The 21,185-nt window shown below is 36.9% G+C and overlaps 1 protein-coding gene and 1 non-coding gene across 5 annotated transcripts in view; one reads left to right on the top strand and one right to left on the bottom strand.

Moving 5' to 3' along the window:
* Nucleotides 1–21,185, top strand: part of MED13L (mediator complex subunit 13L) — a 327,929-nt gene that overhangs the window by 198,161 nt on the left and 108,583 nt on the right. The window lies entirely within an intron of this gene.
* LOC129461419 (U6 spliceosomal RNA) lies at nucleotides 5,992–6,098 on the bottom strand. Its single transcript, XR_008650552.1, has one exon. It is a non-coding gene; the product is annotated as a U6 spliceosomal RNA (small nuclear RNA).

Here is a 21,185-nt window from a genome sequence, read left to right as displayed (position 1 = left end):
CTCAGCCTTGGCACTGTTGATTCATGGGCTGGATAATTGTGAGAGCTGTCCTGTGCGTTGTAGGATTTTCAGCAGCATCCCTGATCTCTCCCTACCTGATGCCAGTCACACCCTCATCCCTCAGTCGTGACAACCCAAAATGTCTCCAGATAGTGCCAGATTTTCCCTGGGAGGGCAAGTCACCCCTGGTTGAAAACCACTGTTTTAGCCTTCCAAGGGCTGTTGAGAGCCTGCACCATGCACATAATTTAGGAATTGGCCAGAGATTTGAGCAGAGTTTGTGTCTCTGATTCTCTTCTTTCCAGAATTTCTATTCTCATTTTCGGCAGCTGTGGTCTGTTTAACTCAGTCCTCTGGTTCTTCGCCTCTAAGAATCAAGGTCGGGTTTCTGTTCAGTTTTAGCTATTGTGGTTCAGTCTGCCCTATGCTACAAACTGTTTAAAAACGGGGGTGGAGGGGTAGGTGGACAACTGTGATGAGAATGAGGATGATTGATTCAGTGCCATTTCCTCCTTCTGGTGGTAAACTCTTGCCCCTCCCTCAGGATCTGCCCGCATTTGGTAACTCAGGTTTTTGCAGATTTTAATATCTTCTTCATAATTTATAGTTGTTATTTAAAGGGAGTGTCATGTTGGAATGGAAGGAACTACTTTGTACTACTGGGAGGGGAACCTGATACGTATTTTAGGATGTAAAACTTGACATTGCGTGCCATCCTTTGTCAAGGAGGGTACCATCTTTTAAAAAATGTATAGACATAAAAGATCTTTATTATATACTTGGAGTTAACATTTATATAAAACCTATTCGTGATGCACTTTTAGTGCTCTATACAAATGTTTCTTCACAGCCCTTATGAACTTTTTTTGCAGAATGAGGTAGGATGATGAGAAATGAGACAGGCCAGTAAGAGGAAGGAAGGTCTGGGAGGTGACCAAACAAGGCTGAAAGGCAGATGATAGGATTGTAAGGGGAATGGAGGTGATTGAGGGATGGCTGCCTGTTTGATTCGTAGTGTGCTGTTAGTAAATGGGGTCCTTTCTTTGAAAAGTGTGATCACGCTTGGTAAAATTTTCTGACTGTGGCATCTGTGTAGCAACTTGGCAGCAGGGGGAAAGCATTATAGATTAGAGTTAGATTTCAGAACATTTCTCTTTCGACAAGAATATTCATTTCTGAAAAGATGGTTAAGAATACAGTTTCATATTTTTGCTTTTGGTTGACTTTACACTTTTTTTCTAACATTTTTTTCCTCATTAGTTTAAGGAAACAATTTAAAATGTTAAGAAACAGATTATATAAATAAATTCTATTAAAATTACTTAAGATTGCCTTTTTTTTGTAGATGAATTTTATGGGATTGAATAAGATAGCATAAATAAAGTAGCTAATACAGAACCTAACGTCTGGTTATTGTGTAATGGTAGCTGTTTGCTATTAGTAGTGAAACCGGTGGCAGTAATATTTAGAAAAAATAAGGATAATTTTTTATGATTTTGGTAATTTCTTGTACTAGAGAAAGCTTGCCAATCAAATATTTATGAATCAGTTTTTATATACACAATTTGCATTAAATAAGGTAGGTGTTTCTACTATAAATCTTTCTGCATAATGGCAATATAAGAAATGTCATATCCTATACTGATTTTTACCCCTAAAATGACATCAGCTGTTTTCTAATTTTAAAGAAGTAGTCTTACCAAATGTTTGAAATCACCATGATTTTGGTATGAATTTGAAAATATGGTGTTTACTAGCATTGTGGTTCTGTTGCTATCCTTTTATGGAGTCAAAGGAAAAAATTTTGAAAATGCATAATGTATGTTATAACAATATGACTATTTGTTGTGGAGTGTTAAAGGATATTATAGAAATAAAGCTTTTAAGTATGGTTCGTAGAAATTATTAGATCTGTCTCTGAGAACCTGTTAAGTGTGGCTTGCATGCTTCATTTAGGATTTTATTAACAGTTGTATAAGATTGAAGTATAATAGCTTGATATTTATGGTTAAAGAATATCATGGGCCGGGCACAGTAGTTCACGCCTATAATCCTAGCACTTTGGGAGGCCGAGACAGGCAGATCATTTGAGGTCGGGAGTTTGAGACCAGCCTGACCAACATGGAGAAACTCCGTCTCTACTAAAAATACAAAATTAGCTGGGCGTGGTGGTGCAAGCCTGTAATCCCAGCTAGTCAGGAGGCTGAGGCAGGAGAATCACTTGAACCCGGGAGGCAGAGGTTGCAGTGAGCTGAGATTGCACCGTTGCACTCAAGCCTGGGTAACAAGAGCGAGACTTTGTTTCAAAAAAAAAAAAAAAAAAAGAATATCATGGATAACTGCTAAATTAAAATACTACATTTTACGGAAACTATGGAGCTGCCTCCTTGATAGAATGTCAGGTCTGTTTTTGTTGTCTTCTGCCTGTGTCTCTTGACTTGTAGTTTCTTTTGTCTCAAATCACTCTGCCCTTGTATATACTTTGGTTAGACTGCTTTTGGTGAAGCACTCTCCAACAGAAGAACATAATGTGGTGTCAATTGTGTAGGGATCGCCCAAGCGTTGTCTAGCATTTCTGCTCCCCAGCAGAAGCCATTTTATCCAGCCAGAGTTGCCCTTCACAGTTCTAGCATAGTCTAAACTCATTTTCTCTTTGTTCGTATTCTTTCTCTCCCACCCACTCTGTCTTCCCTGGCAATTCAAGTTAAATTCCATCTCTCTTCTTTGAGTTGCTCCCCTGAAGTAACATTTATGTTTCTTCTGGCATTTTACCTCTAAATTTATCAATAGCATGTTTATTCTGCTGTTCTTAATGTCGTGTGTGTGTGTGTGTGTGTGTGTGTGTGTGTGTGTGTGTGTGTATGATTTTAATCTTCTCTTGAATTCATACTATAGAAGATGAGAATTTAGGCTTTCTCCTTTCCCCATTCCTACATTACTCCTAAATTGAATCTTTAATATAAAATCATTTATTTTAGTTTCCAGTGTACATCATAATTTTACCTTTTTTTTCTACTCAAGATCTATAATTCCCAGCACAAAAGGTTGGGTTAAACTGAATAGGACATACTTTTCCTTTGTAAATGTATTTCATATGCTTTAGGATCAAAATGGTAAATGAGGTTTGAAAAGTAATCTAACATAAAACAAAAATTGAGTTATGTCATTAAAATAGAAATAGTCTCCTCATGATTCTTGATGTTGAAAGATGATCTTTTAAACTATTTTATAATTGGGTTAAGATCTTTGATTCTAATAATTACTGGTTTTGTATGGTTATTTATCAGTGTTATTCATTATTGAGTGGTTTGTTCAAGTCTGAGCAATTAGGCTGTTTGTGACCCTTATTTTAGTATGAGTATTTTTTAATAGAAAGCCTACAGTACTTTTGGACTTTGTCCCGTCATGCTGGATTGTGAATTGCAATTCTTGTAGTAGAAATAGCCTCAACACATTTTGAGATCTTAAATGTGCTTCATATATAAAGTAGGAATTTGCACACAGAGGACCCTAGAGGGAACATTGTTAGGCAACATTTCAGGGATAATTATGTACTCTTGAAATTGAGTAGTATTGTTTCTTTAGTGTTAACTGTTATTGAGAATGTAGAAAAATAAACAGACATAGCAGTATATATAATTGAAAACAGTTGGCTAAAAGTATGTCCATGTTAACTGAGATTTAAAAAAAAAATGACCACATATATAGGGGGTACTTATCACTAAAAGAGAATTGGGCTGTTGGCTGGTAAATTTTGGGATTTGTCTCTGTGATTTAAAACATCAATTTCAGTGTTGCATGTCATCTCCACACCTTCATTTCTTTTTCTTCTTCTTTTCTTTTTTTCTTTTTTTTTTTTTTTTTTTTTTTGGCAACAGAGTCCTGCTCTGTCACCCAGGCTGGATGCTGGCAGCTCACTGCAACCTCCGCTTCTTGGGTTCAAGCAATTGTCCTGTTTCAGCCTCCTGAGTAGCTGGGATTACAAGTGCATGCTACCACGCCCGGCTAATTTTTGTATTTTAGAATTTAAGCTTTATATCAGAAAATAGTTCACCTCTTTCAAATAACTTTTTTCTGCTAATGATTTGTTGTGTTCTTGAATAAATAATATTTTTGGGCTTTAATTTCACTATTGAAATATCCCACTCAACTAGAATTCTTTAGTGAAAGAAACAAGACATTATGATATCTCTTAACAATATGTGAAAATAGAAAAATTGGGATTGTATATACTTTTACATTTTCAACTTTACCTGCAGCCCTCCATTTACCCCTTCTCTGAGAGCATATACTACTATATATGACTTGAACTATATACTGACTTGAACACGAGTATGCTCAGGTGGTAGAATGAATATGTACTGTCGTGCATTATTCCTTGATCATTTCAAGCATGTTTTGTGGGTTCAAAAAGGTAAGTTACCAAAGGACACTTTAAGAGTGGAAAGGCTCACCCTTTTCCCCAAGCCTTAGAAGCACATGGTGCTAAAAATACACAGTAAAAAATTGATAAAATCATTCAGTACATTTCAAACTAGAGGATTCTTCCTTTGAGGAATATTACACTGGTAAGTTTGAACATGGCTCAGTGTTTGAAGTACAATACAAGGTATGCTCTATAGATGATGCAGAACCAAGAGTTCTGTATTTGTGCTTTGACTTGCTATAAAATTCAAGCATTACATGTTTCAGAACTCTTGTAATTCTTCTGGCTACATCATTGTGTAGTCTTCATTTGAGACATTGGCATCCTGTATATTTGATCTCCTTTAACTAAGGAGGAATGCAGTACCACTTGTAACTCCTTTAAACACGTCAGGCATTTTCAGAATCAGTTGAAGGTACTGAGGGACCAAGTTATAACTGAGGCTAGAGTGATACCAGGTAAAGGGAGGCAGAGGAACAGGGGCCAGTTGTCCTGACCCACACGATAAATACTCAGAATTCTAAATTTTTAGCTCAAGAATTATGACTTTTTGTACGTGCAGCATTTTCAGGAAGTGATGAACATATGCATTATTACGAGTTTTCCTGATAGATCTGAATTTGCCAACCAATAGCCTGCTCCTCTGAAAATAAATGACAGAAGTTTCAGACTTTATTATAAATCCCATTCTTAATTATGCTCTTAGTGTGCATAATCAAACTGGTCTACTCACCATATGCTATGTTTCTGCTTCTGTGCTTTTCATTTCTAAACCCTACTGAGTAGGAATGATGTCCACTTTGTTGCGCAGGTTTTTCTTTTTTTTCTCTCTTCCTTGAGACAGTCTTGCTCTGTCTTCCAGGCTGAAGTGCAGTGACGCGATTTTGACTCACTGCAACCTCCATTCCGGGTTCAAGTGATCCTCATGCCTCAGCCTCCTGAGTAGCTGGGCTTATAGGCATGTACCACCACGCCTGGCTAATTTTTGTATTTTTAGTAGAGACGGTTTCGCCAGATGGCCAGGCTGGTCTCGAACTCCTGGCCTCAAGTGATCCACCCAACTTGGCCTCCAAAAGTGCTGGGATTACAGATATGAGCCACCACGCCTGGCCTGCACAAGATTAAATGAGATAATAAATGTAAATGACTGAATGAATGACTAGATAAATCTTTGAAAGCCTGTTTCATAAATTTTTCTTGGTTCTCGTAGTACCTTATGCAGTTTTATGAATCAAACCTGTCAACTTGTCAAAATTAAATGATCCTAATTTAGGGATAGTAGTGTGTAACATTTTATTATTTCTCTTTCAAATCATTTGATGTTGTTTACATATATTCAGGTCCTTTGTTCTATAAATCATTCATTAAAAGCAGATGCTGGAACTCCCATAACATTCCCTCCCTTAGACCAAATGTTTTCAGAGGTTTGACTTTGGTCTTATATTCATATGTAGTTGTAAAGAGGCCTTTTGACTATTAGGACCCACTACAAGTGTGGTAGTCCATTTTCAATATTTCACACATAATATGGAGTTCTTTTTTATTTTTTTTCTTTTTATAATTTTAAAAATGTGGATTGCTTCATGAATTTGCATGTCATCGTTGTGCAGGGGCCATGTTAATCTTTTCTGTAGGGTTCCAATTTTTGTGTATATGCTTCTGAAGCGAACAAGAGGAAGTTCTAAGTAGTGCTGAGCCAAGTATCTTTAATAGTAAGATGAGAGAGCAACTCTGGGTAATAAAGGAGGCAGCTTAGGTGAAAAGCGACCCAGACAGAAGTGGATCCAGAGTCAGTTATCAGGTGAGGAAAGAAGCAAGTTCCTTACAAACCACCAACACAAACCACCAACAGTTCTATATATTTTTTCTCATTTGGATGGACATGATTCAACACATGTAGAGACATATTTACTCATTTGCTTTTTGCTTTGCTTGCTCCTCACATGTTCCTCATAAGTATACCCCCAAAAGTGAAAGTTTTTCCCCTTCTTAGGCACTTGTCACTTCTGTAGCTTGAAATGAAAAGAGTGATCTAGATAAGCATGTTTGACATGAAGTAAAGAAAATTAGAAAGAATAAGTGGAAAATTGAGAGTAAAATAAGTTATTATCTCTATATTTAGTTTACTGGCATAGTCTGTCATTGGAAGTAACTAATTATACAAATATTGCCATTTATTCTTTTGTCCTTAGCCCTCTATTTAATGAAGTACTAAAATGTTTCTTCGGAGGGAATTTAATTCTATATCACTCACTCATTCACTTTTTTAAACTTTCATTAATAGCACTTTTTAAAAAAGAATGTATTCATAGATCATCCCCAACATTTAAACAAGTCTATTGTGTATTTTTCTGATTATAAAAGGATTGAATGTATTTATTATTTTTTTGAGACAGGATCTCATTCTGCTGCCCAGGCTAGAGTGCAGTGGCAGGATCACAGCTCACTGCAGCCTCAACTTCCTGGGCTCAGGTGATCCTCCCACCTCAGTCACCTTAGTAGCTGGGTCTATAGGCATGTGCCACCATGCCTGGCTAATTTTTGTATTTTTTGTAGAGACAGGGTCTCATTATGTTTTCTGGGCTGATCTCAAACTCAAGTGCCTCAGCCTTCCAAAGTGCTGGGATTACAGATGTGTGCCACTGTGCCCAGCCTGAATATATTTATTAAATGTTAGAAAATGTTGAAAACCACATAGACTTATAAGATAGTTGAATTATATTCTAACATATAGATATATCCACTATTTTAATACAGGAGTATGTATACAATCTTTTTTTATGCTATATATATTCTTATACATACATTCCTCCAAAGTACTTGGTAATTAGTGAAATCTTTAAATTTTGGCTTTTAAAAATAGTTATTTCTAGATATACTAGAAAAGGACTTCAGCATCCTAAAGTACAGTTTACAAAAAGACAAAATTAGCATCATAATGCAAATATAAAAAAAAATTGCCAAACATTTTCATAACTCATTAATTAGCGAGGGAACAGGTATGATGTTAAAAGCAGTTTAAGGAGCATTAGACTAGTTAGGACTTTATAGAAAATTTATAAAAGAATATAAGGATAAGATTGCTGAGTTAGTTACAAATGTGGTTAATGTCCTGAGGAGTACCAAGCTGTAATAGGGGCTCTCTCTTTGTCAGGACAGAAACTGTTTCTACTGTCCACAAATCTACAAATTAATGTAAAACCTCACTAAATTTGTGACCTTTAAAGAACAGTGAAATGTGGATTGTGCAAACTATGTTCCCTTAAATCAGAAGTTCCTGAACTTTATTGTTTTTATAGTGCCCTAGGAATACCTTGGTATTCCTGTAGGCCAAAAGAAATACCTAACAGTTCTAGTTACTAAGTACAAATAATAAGTATTTATGTACTGATAGTAACTGTTTCAACAAATAATGCACATACTACAGTGAAACAATAAAATTTATTCTTAAATAGCTGCAGTTGCTTGTTAATAGCTTATATATGCCTGTTGAGCACTGCACAACTCAAACCAAAGAATCAGGTTGGAAATCACTACTCTTATTTTCTATCTGCATTGATTTTATTTTGTATCACAGCTACCACCAAAAAACTAGTTTCACAAATATTTGACTTTATTGAAGGTAAGGTAGTACAGTCTAATACTGAAACTGTGAACTTGAGCTAGTAGTTTGCATGTTCTCTGACAAATGTTACTTTGATTTCCTAAAAAATTTAGAATGTCCTATAGTACCCTTGTGAATTTGCTGCAGTGTTCTAGTGTGCTTTGGTACATGGTTTGGGAACCTGAGGGCTAGATGATCCTCAGATGTGCCTTTCTCTCTATATGGCATTGAAAGGACAAGCTGTCCTCCTTTCACCTTATTTCAAACTTTTGAATAAAATTTCTTAAGTATCTTGGGGAACTTCTAATTGCTATAGTTATTTTTGTCAGATTTTTATTTTAAATTGCATGCTGGATGGTGTTAGTCTCACTGATTGTCCAAGTATATTCTCTATTCTGTTTATCCAAACTCTGCCAAGTATATAAAGAAGGTCAGTCCCCTGTGCCCAATTGTTCTCATTGACTAATTGATCATGCCACTGTGTTGCATTCAAGTTATAATATAGCACAAGGACGTCCAACCTTTTGGCTTCCCTGGGCCATATTGGAAGAAGAAGAATTGTCTTGGGCCATACATGAAATACACTAGCACTAATGGTAGCTAATGAGCTAGAAAAAAACACACATCTCAAATGTTTTAAGAAAGTTTATGAATTTGTGTTGGGCTGCATTCAAAGCTGTTCTGGACCACATGCGGCCCATGGTTTATGGGTTGGACAAGCTTGGTATAGCTTATTCTATAACTTTTGGATCTCAGAACACCTGTTAACAAAATTGAGGACCCCAGAATGCTTTTGTTTATGTGGATTCTTAGCAATATTTATGATAAAATATTCAAATGGAGGAAATTTGGAAGGCTGAGGCTGTTGAATCGCTTGAGCCCAGGAATTCGAGACCAGCCTAGGCAACATGGTAAAACCCTTTCTCTACAAAAAAAAATACCAATATTAGCCGTGGTGGTACACGCTTGTAGTCCCAGCTACTTGGGGAGCTGAGGCAGGAGGATCGCTTGAGCCCACGAGGTCAAGGCTGCAATGAGCCATGATCACGCCACTGTACTCCAGCCTGGGTGACAGAGACCCTGTCGTAAAAAAATAAATAATAATAATAAAATGAATAAAAAGGCTGGGTGTGGCAGCCCATGCTCGTAATCTGAGCCCTTTGGGAGGCCAAGGCAGGAGAATCCCTTGAGCCTAGGAGTTCGAGACCAGCCTGAGCAATATAGTGAGACCCCCCTCATCTCTACAAAAGGTTTAAAAAAGTTAGCTGGGCATGGTGGTATGTGCCTGTAGTCCCAGCTACTGGGGAGGCTGAGGTGGGAGGACTGCTTGAGCCTGGGAGATTGAGGCTGCAGTGAGCTGTAATTATTACCACTGCCAGTCTGGGTGACAGAGTGAAGACTGTCTCAAAAAAACCCACCACCACCACCACCAGATAAAACTGAGAAAAGTTGTGTCTGACTTTTAAAATAATAATAATAAACCCACTGCATGTTAACATAAATAATTATATTTTAACTAAATTAACTATATTTTAAAACAAAATGTAGTAAGAATGACGGCACTGTTTTTGCAAATTTCTTTAATATCTGGCTTAAGTTAATACAGCTGTGTTGTAGTCTTCTACACTTGGAGAAAGAGTGAAAAAGATAAATAATGGCTTGATGTCATTCTGAAATAGTTTTGACCTGCTGCCTGCTTGGAGTGGAGTTTTATATTCTTTTTTAAATTTTTATTCTTTTTTATTCTTTTTTCTTTTGCTGTAGGATACATATCGTGAGATTTTATATTCTTAGACAATTTCAAAGTAGATGTGGTTTGTATGCATTTTACTTTTAGGAGGGGCTGGTGAACTTTTATTGTAAAGGACCAGATAATTAGTATTTTTGGCTTTGTGGGGTACATGGGCTCTGTCAAATCTAGTCAGGTCTCACGTTGTACTGAGAAAGCAGCCATAGATGATATGTAAGCAAAGAGGCATAGATTGTTCCAATAAAGCTTTATTTACAAGAAATGGGTGGCAGGATGTAATTTGCCTTGGGGTTATAATTTGCTGAACTCTGCTTTTAAGAGGGCTATTAGTGTTCAGACAAGTTAAGTCATGAGCTGAGAACCACACATCTACAAAGTCTAGGATCTTGGATTTAAATTCAGGCCTTTCTAGGTTCATAACCACTGTTTTTTCGGTTATTTATTCTGCTTTCACTAATAATGTTTATAAATTATATGTAGAAATGATTATGAATTATAAAGTGTTAAAATAATTTATCTCTTTACAAAATTGCATAGAGGCTGGCGTTTAGTATTGCCCAAGAAATGATTGAATGAATGTTTGAGTCTTTATCATAATAATTCATATGCACAGCAGAGCATTTTAATTGTTTTTCTTCCTTTCTTTTTTTCTTTTTTTTTTTTTTTTTTGAGACAGAGTTTTACTCTGTCGCCCAGGCTGGAGTGCAGTGGTGTGATCTCAGCTCACTGCAACCTCTGACTCCCGGGTTCAAGCAATTCTTGTGCCTCAGCCTCCCGAGTAGCTGGGATTACAGTTAGGTGCCACCATGCCCTGCTAATGTTTTGTATTTTTAGTAGAGACCATCTTGGCCAGGCTGGTCTTGAGCTCCTGACCGTAAGTGATCCACACGCCTCGGCCTCCCAAAGTGTTGGGACTACAGGCGTGAGCCACAGTGCCCGGCCAATTATTTTATTAATTTACTAAAATATGTATACCTAAAAAATGTTTTCCTTTCAGTAGATAAACTCTCTGTTTTATCCTATTTGTTATTTGGAATTGAAAATACATGTATATGGTACAAAATTTAGCAGCACAAAACGGTATAGGGTGAGAAAGTAAGTCTTCTGTATCCACTGCCTGGCCACCCAGTTTTTCTTCTAGTGTTAATCCCTATTACCAGTTCATTTCCATCCTTTCAGAGATCAGTCTGTGCATATGTACACAAATGTGTATGTATATATTCCCTTTCTTATACAGATAGTATATCCAGTGGTATACATAACTCTGCCCATTGTTCCATTCCTTTATTTTTACTTAACAGTTACGACATTCAGTCCGAGTATATGTATATATGACTGTCAACTGAAAGCAAGAAGATACTTTATATTCACTGTAAATACTTGTTCTACCTTATTTACTAATTTCCTAATATATTTGTTTTATTACCTATATTCTATGAGTAGCTCTTCTTACGGTAGTTTTTCACAAAGAAAAACAATCTTGCTTTGGCCATTAGTGGGCATGAGTAAAATAACTTTACGAAGTCCTGCCGAGGAACTCAGTATTATTATGAAGATAAGACGTAAGTATTTAAAGCCATTAGAGGTAAGACACTTATAATTAGTATCCTGATTTGTTAAATAGATGATAAGAAGTAAAGGTGAAAACAGGTAGATACTGATATGGGCTGTAGTAAAGAAGAGATATTTATGAAGTTAAAGTGGGCTTTGACACGCCTGTAAGGTTTGGATGCCTTGGGGTGGAATCAAGAGGAGGGAAGCAGCAGTAAGACAGACATGTCACCGTGGTGTCTCAAGGAAAGACTGCACTGACTGGAGAGGAAAGTGCTTGCTAGCAGCCATGGAAGATAAGAAGAGGTTGCCCTAAAAATAGGACTCCTGAGACCCAGAGAGTAGCAGAGACATTATTTTATGTCCATTTGTGCTCTGCCCTTTGGGCCCAAGATGTATAAAAGATGGTGAATTGCTTTCCCGAATTGGCAGTAATGACTGAAAAATTGGGATAGTTGCTTGTTAGAATTGTGTGATTCCAGGGCTACAGATAAACATGGTTTTGATACTTAAAGATTAAAAAAGTAGCTTTAAAAAACCCTCAAAAACAAGCCTTCTTTTGAGGGCTTAGTTCAGACTTGGCACAATATTATGGTGATTCATACATAACTTCTCCCAACTGCTCTTGACCCCTTGCTTCTGCAGCATTCATCAGTGTGCCTTGGGACTGTTTTTAGTGAGTGCGTTTTGTAGTTTTCAGTTTTTGTTTTGTTTTGTTTGTAAGACAAAGCCTTGCTCTGTCACCCAGGCTGGAGTGCAGTAGTGTGATGATAGTTCACTGCAGCCTCCAGCTCCTGGGCTTGAGCAGTCCTCCTGCCTCAGCCTCCTGAGCAACAGAGACTGCAGGTGTTTGCCACTGTGCCCAGCTAATTTGTGTATTTATTGTAGAGATAGAGTCCTACTATGTTGTCCAGGCCAGTGTTGAATTCCTGGTCTCAAGCAGTCCTCTGTCCTCAGCCTCTCAATGTGCTGGGATTACAGGCATGAGCCACCATGCTTGGCCCCCATTAAGTGCCTTTTGTATTATTTTATTTTGTCCCCTGCCAAGGATTTTAGCACTTAAAATCTTCCGGCTCCTATGGCTCCTGTTAATTTTTTGAGGCTAGAGTGTATCTCTCACTACTGCAATTGAGAAACACCTGAAACCTATTATAGCATATTCTTTATGGTACTATCTGGTGCCACTGTAGCTTCTCTGGATGGATTAAATTACTTGGCATCTTCTTCAAACTTTAAGGGAAGGGGCCAGCAGAAAGGAAGTCTATTTCCTGGAGCTTGCAGGTCTAGATGTATACTCAAAGACAAATTGAAATGGCAGGATCAAAAGCTACAACGTGAAGGTGTTCAGTAGCACAGCTTCAAGTTGGAAGGAAAAGGAACTATTATTTGTAAGTCAGGACTAGCATTTTTTGAGATACTGTGCTAACAAATGCTTTACATAAATTATTTCCAGTGTTCACTACATACCTGGTGCTTTGTGTTATTTTCTTTGGTTTTACAGCTGAGGAAATGGAGTCCTAGGGAATCATATTACACAGATATAGAAAGTGCTGAGAACACATTTTAAAGGAGAAAGGCAGAACATTTAATGCAAACTACTTGTACAGTCTTTATGTCTTGTTATCCCCCACAGTAGCCTTGTGAGATTAAGTGGTAATAGTAGTGATACTCCTAATTTTGGTTAAAGGAATTGAGATACATGGGGATAAATAACTTGACCAAGGTCACACTGCAAAGGGGCAGCTGCTAGAACAGTCTGATTCCAAGTTACTTGCACTTAGTCTTAGCAAAGAAATAATAAATACCGTATTTCCCCCAAAAATGAAAAAGGTAAGATATAGTGGTTTAATGTTAAGTGTGAAATATTAAAGAAGAAACAAAAAACAATGGTGATTCTTTTTTTTAGCCTCTGGGTTAGAAAGTTTAATGGCAAACAGTGGAAAAACTGTTTGTGGAGACGAGACACTGTAGAGCCTTCTAGGCTTCGAAGAAGATTCCTAATCTTGTTTTTGTTTTAAATGAACCTTGCTTGCACAATGAAGCTCCGGAAGCAGAGTATTTAAATACATATTTGGGAAGAGGAAAATGGTTTCCATCCTTTCACATTCTCTGAATTTATATGCAGGGGTCTGCATACTTGCCCAAAGGGGCTAAGCTGGATGCTGTTCTGTCAAGGGCTCCCTTGTGGTAGTCACATGGTCTGTGCCTTCCTCTAGAGCTGTCAAACTGAAAATTTTTAGTATAGTAGGTGTGTCCAATCAATTTGAATCTCAGGGTCAAAAGGATAGAGAACAGGAGTATGGAATGGTGAGGCTTTCTGTCTGCCTCTTGAAGGTTTGCCTGAATATTCAGTGACTGGTGCTTAATAGTAAATTAGAAGATACAATTTGCTTTGGAGGACAGATACATTTCTTTGTAACATTTAGCCAAACTTAGAGTTATGGAAGAAAAAATGTCATTTTTTCCCCTCCTTTATTCATTTTGTCTATTAGGTGACATGAAAGAAAAAGTATTCTTTTAAAACTTAAAAGTTGGGCCTATTTTAAATGTTAAAGAAAACTTTGAGTTTTTTATTGTTGTTTTGAGGCAGAGTCTCACTCTGTCACCCAGGCTAGAGTGCAGTGGCAAGATCTTGGCTTATGCAACCTCTGCTTCCTGGGTTCAAGGAATTCTCCTGCCTCAGCCTCCCAAGTAGCTGGGACTACAGACTTGCACCACCACCCCCGGCTAATTTTTGTGTTTTTAGTAGAGACCGGGTTTTGCCATGTTGGCCAGGTTGGTCTCGAACTCCTGAGCTCAACTGATCCACTCGCCTTGGCGTCCCAAAGTGCTGGGATTACAGGCATGAGCCACCATGCCCAGCCAGACTTCAAGTTTTAATGTTTAACAGTATGTTTTATTTAAGGTATGGGATTGGGGAGAAAACTACAATAGAGAAGTACATATTAATAATAAATCGTGAGAAAACGGCTTTGATAACCACATGACCCTGTTAGCAGTCACATAAAGCTGTGAAGAAAAATGCAGCGATACATCTTATTCTTCTCTGATGCAGGATGAATCAAGTTGAAAAGAGTTCATTTCATGCATTCAGATCCATCATTAGGGAGATCAGTAATTGAATTCGTATTTAGAGAAAGAAGGTATGATCCATCACTCATTTAGGAAACAGAAGATAGTATCATCCCTCCTACTAGAGGTGTAATTTATGTGTTTTAGAAGATTTCAAAAATTTAATTACTGACATATGTTTGGAAAGCATTCTAATAAAGTCACGTCAAGGGCTGAACATGTATTTATTTACCTTCCTCAATAATAGATTTTGGGTTTTCACCAAGTTTATCTTTTATCTGTTCTCTCCTTTTCTTTAGCAAATTAAACATTTCCAGAACTCTGACAGTTTTTTTTTTGCTATCAGTTATTTTGATTACAGAGAAATTAATTTCTACACTCTTTTACATTCATTTAGTTCTTGCTCTTCTTTCAGTGTTTGATGAATGCGCTGAACGATTGAATGAGAGAATAGTAACCTAAGACCAGTAATATAACATTGAGTCCATTGGGATGGTGGCAACAGTGTAGTTTCATTCTTGTTTTCATAAGAGAGCTAGCATGTTGGAACTCAAATATTGACTTCCCAAGCTTACAGAGCTAACTGGAGCCAGACTAGAAGGAAGTCTTTTCTGTCCTTTTCTAGTCCAGTAGAAAGAACTTCCTGCTATATTGCATTGCCTTCCATGATTTAAGTACTTTTTTTTTAAATTAGAGTTTAAAAATTACAAAAATAATACATACCCGTGGAAGAATTAGGCAGTGTAAGAGACTGCACGTTGAGAAACACAAGTTCCATTCTTTACTTTCTATTTCCCCTTTTCACCAGACATATTCACAATGAATGGTCTCTAATATATTCTTTCAGAATATTCTCACATTTTATCCATATACAAGTAATTTTACTTATAATCTACCATAATATTAAGCAGAATTAAATACTTATAATTTTAATTCAAATTCCTAGTATCCAAGTGTGGACTTTCAAATGAATGCTATTTTTTAACAAACAAACCTAATTTGTTTTGTTACTGGAGTTAGAAGGACTTGTGAGGTAACATTGCCCATCTATAATAAGTAAGAGGTAGAATGATTTGCGTAAAGCACCATAGTATTTAATTCACTAAGTGATTCCAGTGCTTGGATTTCTGTTCTTCCCACGAATCTGTACTGCCTCTCAGTTAATTTTATTGACTTAAAAGGGAACTGTGGGCCTGGCACGGTGGCTTAACAAGGAGTTCGAGACCAGCCTGGCCAACATGGTGAAACCCTGTCTCTACTAAAAATACAAAAATTAGCCGATCATCGTGGCATGCGCCTGTAGTCCCAGCTACTCAGGAGGTTGAGGCAGGAGAATTGCTTGAACCCGGGAGGCGGAGCTTGCAGTGAGCCGAGATTGCGTCACTGCACTCCAGCCTGGGCGGCAGAGCGAGACTGCATCTCAAAACAAACAAACAAAAAGACAAAATAAAAAAACCTGTGTATTGTAAACAGGCTTGTTTCATGTGTATACTAAAGAAGTCTCTTTAGAAAATTCAGTTTGTGAACTAATACATAGCACATAGCAGGCACATGAATATTTGGATTGAAATTAGTCTAATTCTTTACCATTGTTCATCAAGAAAACAAGGGGTTTGGACCAGATCATTTTAAAGGACCTTTCCTACAATAAATGCCTATGACAGTCCGAGATTCAAGCTGTTTTATCTTTGGACTCAAAAAGCAATTGTATTCAGTGGCTGGTCCTGACTGTATTTCCCTACAGGCCTGTGTCTACTTGTGTACTGTGTTATTTGGTGAACTATAGTGCCAGGTTTCCTATTAATCCTTTTCTCCAGTTGCTTGTTGCAGTTAAAGGGAAGTTTTGCAAATGTGGGAAGTTGCAAAATAGAGCCAGGATTGTTTAGGCAACATCCAATGTGAATAAAAATCTAATCCCATGCATTTTAAATCAGATGACAACTTCTGTATACTTCAGTGAGCTAATTTATAAGCCCATAGTACTTATACCAGGGTAGTATGGCTGGAAATAGGGATATGGAGCAGAAAGGGAATTTAAGTAGTGGTGCTGATGTTGTAATAGTAGTTTGAAGGAGATAGAGCATGGCCCATATAAAATAATGTTTACTGGCCCAGACTGGATGTAATGTAGTATGCTAATCAGTTATGGTGCGTATACATATGTAATGTTTCTGGGAACTCCAAGGTTTTATAAAATTCCTGTAAGTAATGCTTGTTTTGTTTAATCACTAATCATGTAATATGATGAAAATATTCCTTGAGGTTTAGCACTGTAGTTGAACGTAGTGCATAAAGGGTCTTTAACAAGAGTATCTGCAGAATGAGAAGCCTGCTTGTTCTTTGGATGGCAAATAAAAAAACTTGCTTAGAAAACCATTTAAGCATATAATAAAAACTAGTTCTAGCTTGATTAATATTAAGTCAAATAAGGTGTAGAAGCTGAAAACTTTTTCAGGTTAAATTGCCTGAGATATAAGGAGCTATCTCCAGACTGATTCTGAACACTGAGTTACCACAGTATTGGAGTGCTATTTACTAGTCTGATTGATTTGAGCTCACTCATGATTCAAAATGACAATAAAAGATGTTTAAAGGATCATTTGAAACATTAAGTGTTAATTGTTACTAGTTTAGAATATTGAAAGGTGCAGAAATAGCCTTATCTGCCCTATAAATTAGAGTAAAATAAAGTAATATTAAATCAGCCTTTAGCTTCGATGGTAGGACCTAGAAAGACTTTATAATACTATCAGTGTTTGCCAATTGAACAGGGCTTGAGGGGAAGGGAGAAAGGGGCAGTTTACTTGATTACTTTGTATTTTCCTTGCCTTTTATTGGCTGATGCAAGGCTTAGATTTTGAGATTGGCCTTTGGGGACAGGGGCAAAATTAATGCTAATATAATGTGTTGAAAGTGTAGATGTCTTCTAAATATGTGTTAATGTAAATAGTATTGGTTCTCCCTGAAAGTTTGTTTTCATAAGAGGACTCCATATTTAGAAGCTAAAACATGTTATGGTTGGGTAATGCCTATTGAGTGATTTGGCCTTATCTGTACTGTGGAAGAGAATGAACTTTAATTCCAAGTTTTGTCATTATTTAGTAATCAGTTTGTAAATATATGACTCATTTTAGAAAGTTTAAGTTTTTAAAAACATTTTAGTTGAATTTAGTCAAACGTCATCTGACTGAACTTAGTTTATGTTAAGCATAAGAAGTGGGCCGGGCGCAGTGGCTCACACCTGTAATCTCTGCACTTTGGGAGGCCGAGGTGGGCGGATCACCGAGGTTGGGAGTTTGAGACCAGCCTGACCAACATGGAGAAACCCTGTCTCTACTAAAAATACAAAATTAGCTGGGCATGGTGGCGCATGCCTGTAGTCCCAGCTATTTGCGAGGCTGAGGCAGGAGAATCACTTGAATTCCGGAGGCGGAGGTTGTAGTGAGCTGAGATTGTGCCATTGCACTCCAGCCTGGGCAACAAGAGTGAAACTCTGTCTCAAACAAAACAAAACAAAAACAACAACAACAAAAGCAAGTGGAGAAAATTATTTATTATTTTAAAACAATTTTATGTGGAATTAATGTTTCACTTGTTTGAAGCACATTTCTTTCTTGAAACACCTTGACAGTGATTATTTCGGTTCATGAAGTTTCATTAGTTTCCAAAATTGAAATAAAGAAGTCATTTATCTTAAAATGTAATGTCTCAAACTACATTGAAAAGTAAAGCTGATACTGAACTGCTGGTGGTGATGTCGTCTTCTCTGTATCTTGTTATTTTTCAGTTTTCTTCAATGAACATTTATTACTTTATTAATTAAAAATACTGATATTTTGAAAATAATAGTAAATTTTATTCTCTTCTGAATCTTTGTATTAGAGTACACTTGAATATTTTCTTTCAAAAATTAGTATAATAAGTTTATAATTGAAATTGAGTGCTAAATACTGATAGGACCAAAATATTAGCTGCCAATTATTTGTAAGATTCATTTAACAATGTTAAGAGAAAATCTAGGCACTCATGCTGGGAAACAGCGATTTTTGAAATAGTATGTTGATGATTTCTTCTAAATTCCTAAAGTGGTAGCATTAATTTGTATCTTTAAAGATTTCTGTGCTATGTAAATGTAATCTAGATGTATTTGTGTACTTTATATGCTGTCTCAATCAAGACCATCTTTAAGGGCCTCTAGGATGCAGCATGCTTGTATATTATTCTGGGCACTGTGTGGTTTATCATAATTCTCATCATTATGTTAGGTGCTAGGCAAGTGTTTTAGATCCTTAGTGTGGTGCTAAAGAGCCTGAACTTTGAGGCCAGACTGCCTGCATTCAAATCTTGACTTTGCTGCTTTATACCTTAGAGAAGTAAAAGTTATTTAACCTCTCTGTTTTAGTTCATCTGTAAACGAGAGAATTTAGGATTATGGAGATGAAATGAGTTAATATTAAAAAGTGCTTAGGAGAGTTCCTTGACCTAGTTCATAAGTATCTGCTAATTAAATACCTCATTTAATCCTCCTAACAACCTTGAGAGATAAATGATAGCATTCCCATTTTACAGATGTTAAAAGTAAAGCTCAGAGAGATTATGTGAGTTGCTAAAAGGTCAGATAGCTATTAATGTGGATTTGGGATTTAAATTCTGGGCTTTGAGACTCCAAAATGTGTGTTGGGATTATAGTTAGTTGCCTGTCTTATAATAGGTCCTGCCCTTGGACGTGACCCCTGGCAGTTACTTTATCTATTTTAGCCCTTAATGAATCATGCCAAGAGTGAGAGATATTTACAATTTGTAAAACTTGAATGTAATTATAACTGCATTTTGGTGGTTTCATTAAAAATTTTTGAAAAGTACTACTCTTTATCCAAAATGCTTGGGACCAGGAGTGTTTCAAATTTTGGATTTTTTTGGATTTTGAAATACTTGCAAATATATCTTGGGAACATGACCCAGGTCTAAACATTCATTTGCATTTCCTATACATCTTATACATGTAGCCTGAAGGTAGTTTTATACAATATTTTCAGTGATTTTTGTGCATGAAACAGTTTGGACTGTTTTGGTAATGACCCATTACGTGAGGTCAAGTATGGAATTTTTCATTCGTGGTGTCATGTTGGTGCTCAAAAAGTTTTGGATTTCGGACTATTTTGGACTTGGAGTGCACTACCTGTATTAAAGAGAAAAGCAATAGACTGGTCATGGTAAATACATCAAATACTATGTTCACAACATACTACAAATGAACACATTCATTAGACCCTAATCTGTGCAAGTAATTGATAGCTAAAAAGTCAGTACCAAAGAATACTCAGTTTCAACCAGTCTTTACAAGAAACTTTATAAGAAAAGCATTCATCTGCCTAATACTTAAATGCAAAGGAAAGCAAATGGAAAGTACAAATTAGCTTTATTAATGAAGCAAAAATAAATAAAATGAGAAAACCAAGGGTTGGTGATACTTAAAGGTACCCACATACTTACCTACCCATTGTTAATACATGTCAGTAAATCTCATCTTTCTAAACAGTGATATGTAAAGGGAATTGACTAGATAGCATCTACTAGGGAAATGGACAAAAGTTAGAATTGTTCTTAATGGGAAGTGAGTTCAGCCAGCCAGGTCTTGGTTCGACGTATCATCTTTAATAGGGCTGCTCATGATTCTTTTGGCATTACCTTCCATTTCTATTCCTGTTTCTGGCATATAGACTGCTTTTATGGTCTGTTGTGGGGGAGAAGATGTCCACATTGAATGAGATAGAGGCTCTGCGTTCCTTGGGGCATGAGTTTTCTCAGACACTTTAAGGGAGGCAGTGCCTTTATCATTCTCATGGCACTCGGTAATGACGTTAGTGCTGCATTCTCTTGACTACCTTGACTCTTGGATCCAGTTCATTGCTCAGGTTATAACCAGAGTTCTCAAGTTTTGAACCTTAAATGAGGGACATGCACGCGCCCCCCCCCCCCACATTAAATGTTAAGGGTGATGCCAGTGGTAGTGTATGGTTGTACACAACAAGAACAGACAGATATTACTACAGGTTAGAATCTTAACAGTTTCAGGGAGAGTACAGATTGGAGTCCTTAAAATATAAATTAAAGGTTCAAATTTAAAACACTGACATTCTGAAAAGCACATGTAGAAAGTCAATTCAAGTTAGTAGGTGGAATTCAGATTTCTTATTCTGAGAATAGCTGTTTCCAATCCTAGGGCAGTAAACAGAGGCAGCAGAGGTCAGAAAGCACATGTATCGGCCAGTTATTCTACCATCCTGTTTCCCACAATCCGTGTCAAGATTTTGCCATCCATACTTCGGTTTGTGCCCAATATTCCTTTAGTTGATCACTTTGGAAATCCTAAACAATATATCAGGAGTGTTTTTATTTAAGAAGTGGTAGTGTTTGATAAATGATAATTAGCAAAATATAGCTCTACAGATCATATTATCAATAAATTCGTATTTAATTGGCATTTGTTTTAAAAGCTGTTATTAAGAAAACTGTCCTGTTGAAATGAGGCTTGCTGTTGTGGAGATTCTTCTGGCCTGTGTTGTTCACAGTGTGCTTTGTTGTCCCATTAGTATTGTCAGCTGTCAGATCCATCTGAGGCTGATTACGGCAGGCACATAGAACTTTCCAGTGCTAGATTCACGAAGAGCCCCTGTATCCTGAAGCTTATGTTAGATAAAGAGGCCAGTATGCTTGCTCATTGTTGGTGCGTTTCCTGTATTTACTCAAATCTATAAGCAGAAATGGGCTTTCGTCTGAGG

Source organism: Symphalangus syndactylus, chromosome 13, assembly GCF_028878055.3.
Source record: "Symphalangus syndactylus isolate Jambi chromosome 13, NHGRI_mSymSyn1-v2.1_pri, whole genome shotgun sequence".
Classification (NCBI taxonomy): Eukaryota; Metazoa; Chordata; class Mammalia; order Primates; family Hylobatidae; genus Symphalangus; species Symphalangus syndactylus.
Note: the sequence above shows the minus strand (reverse complement) of the source record. Positions and strands in the feature narration are given on the sequence as shown.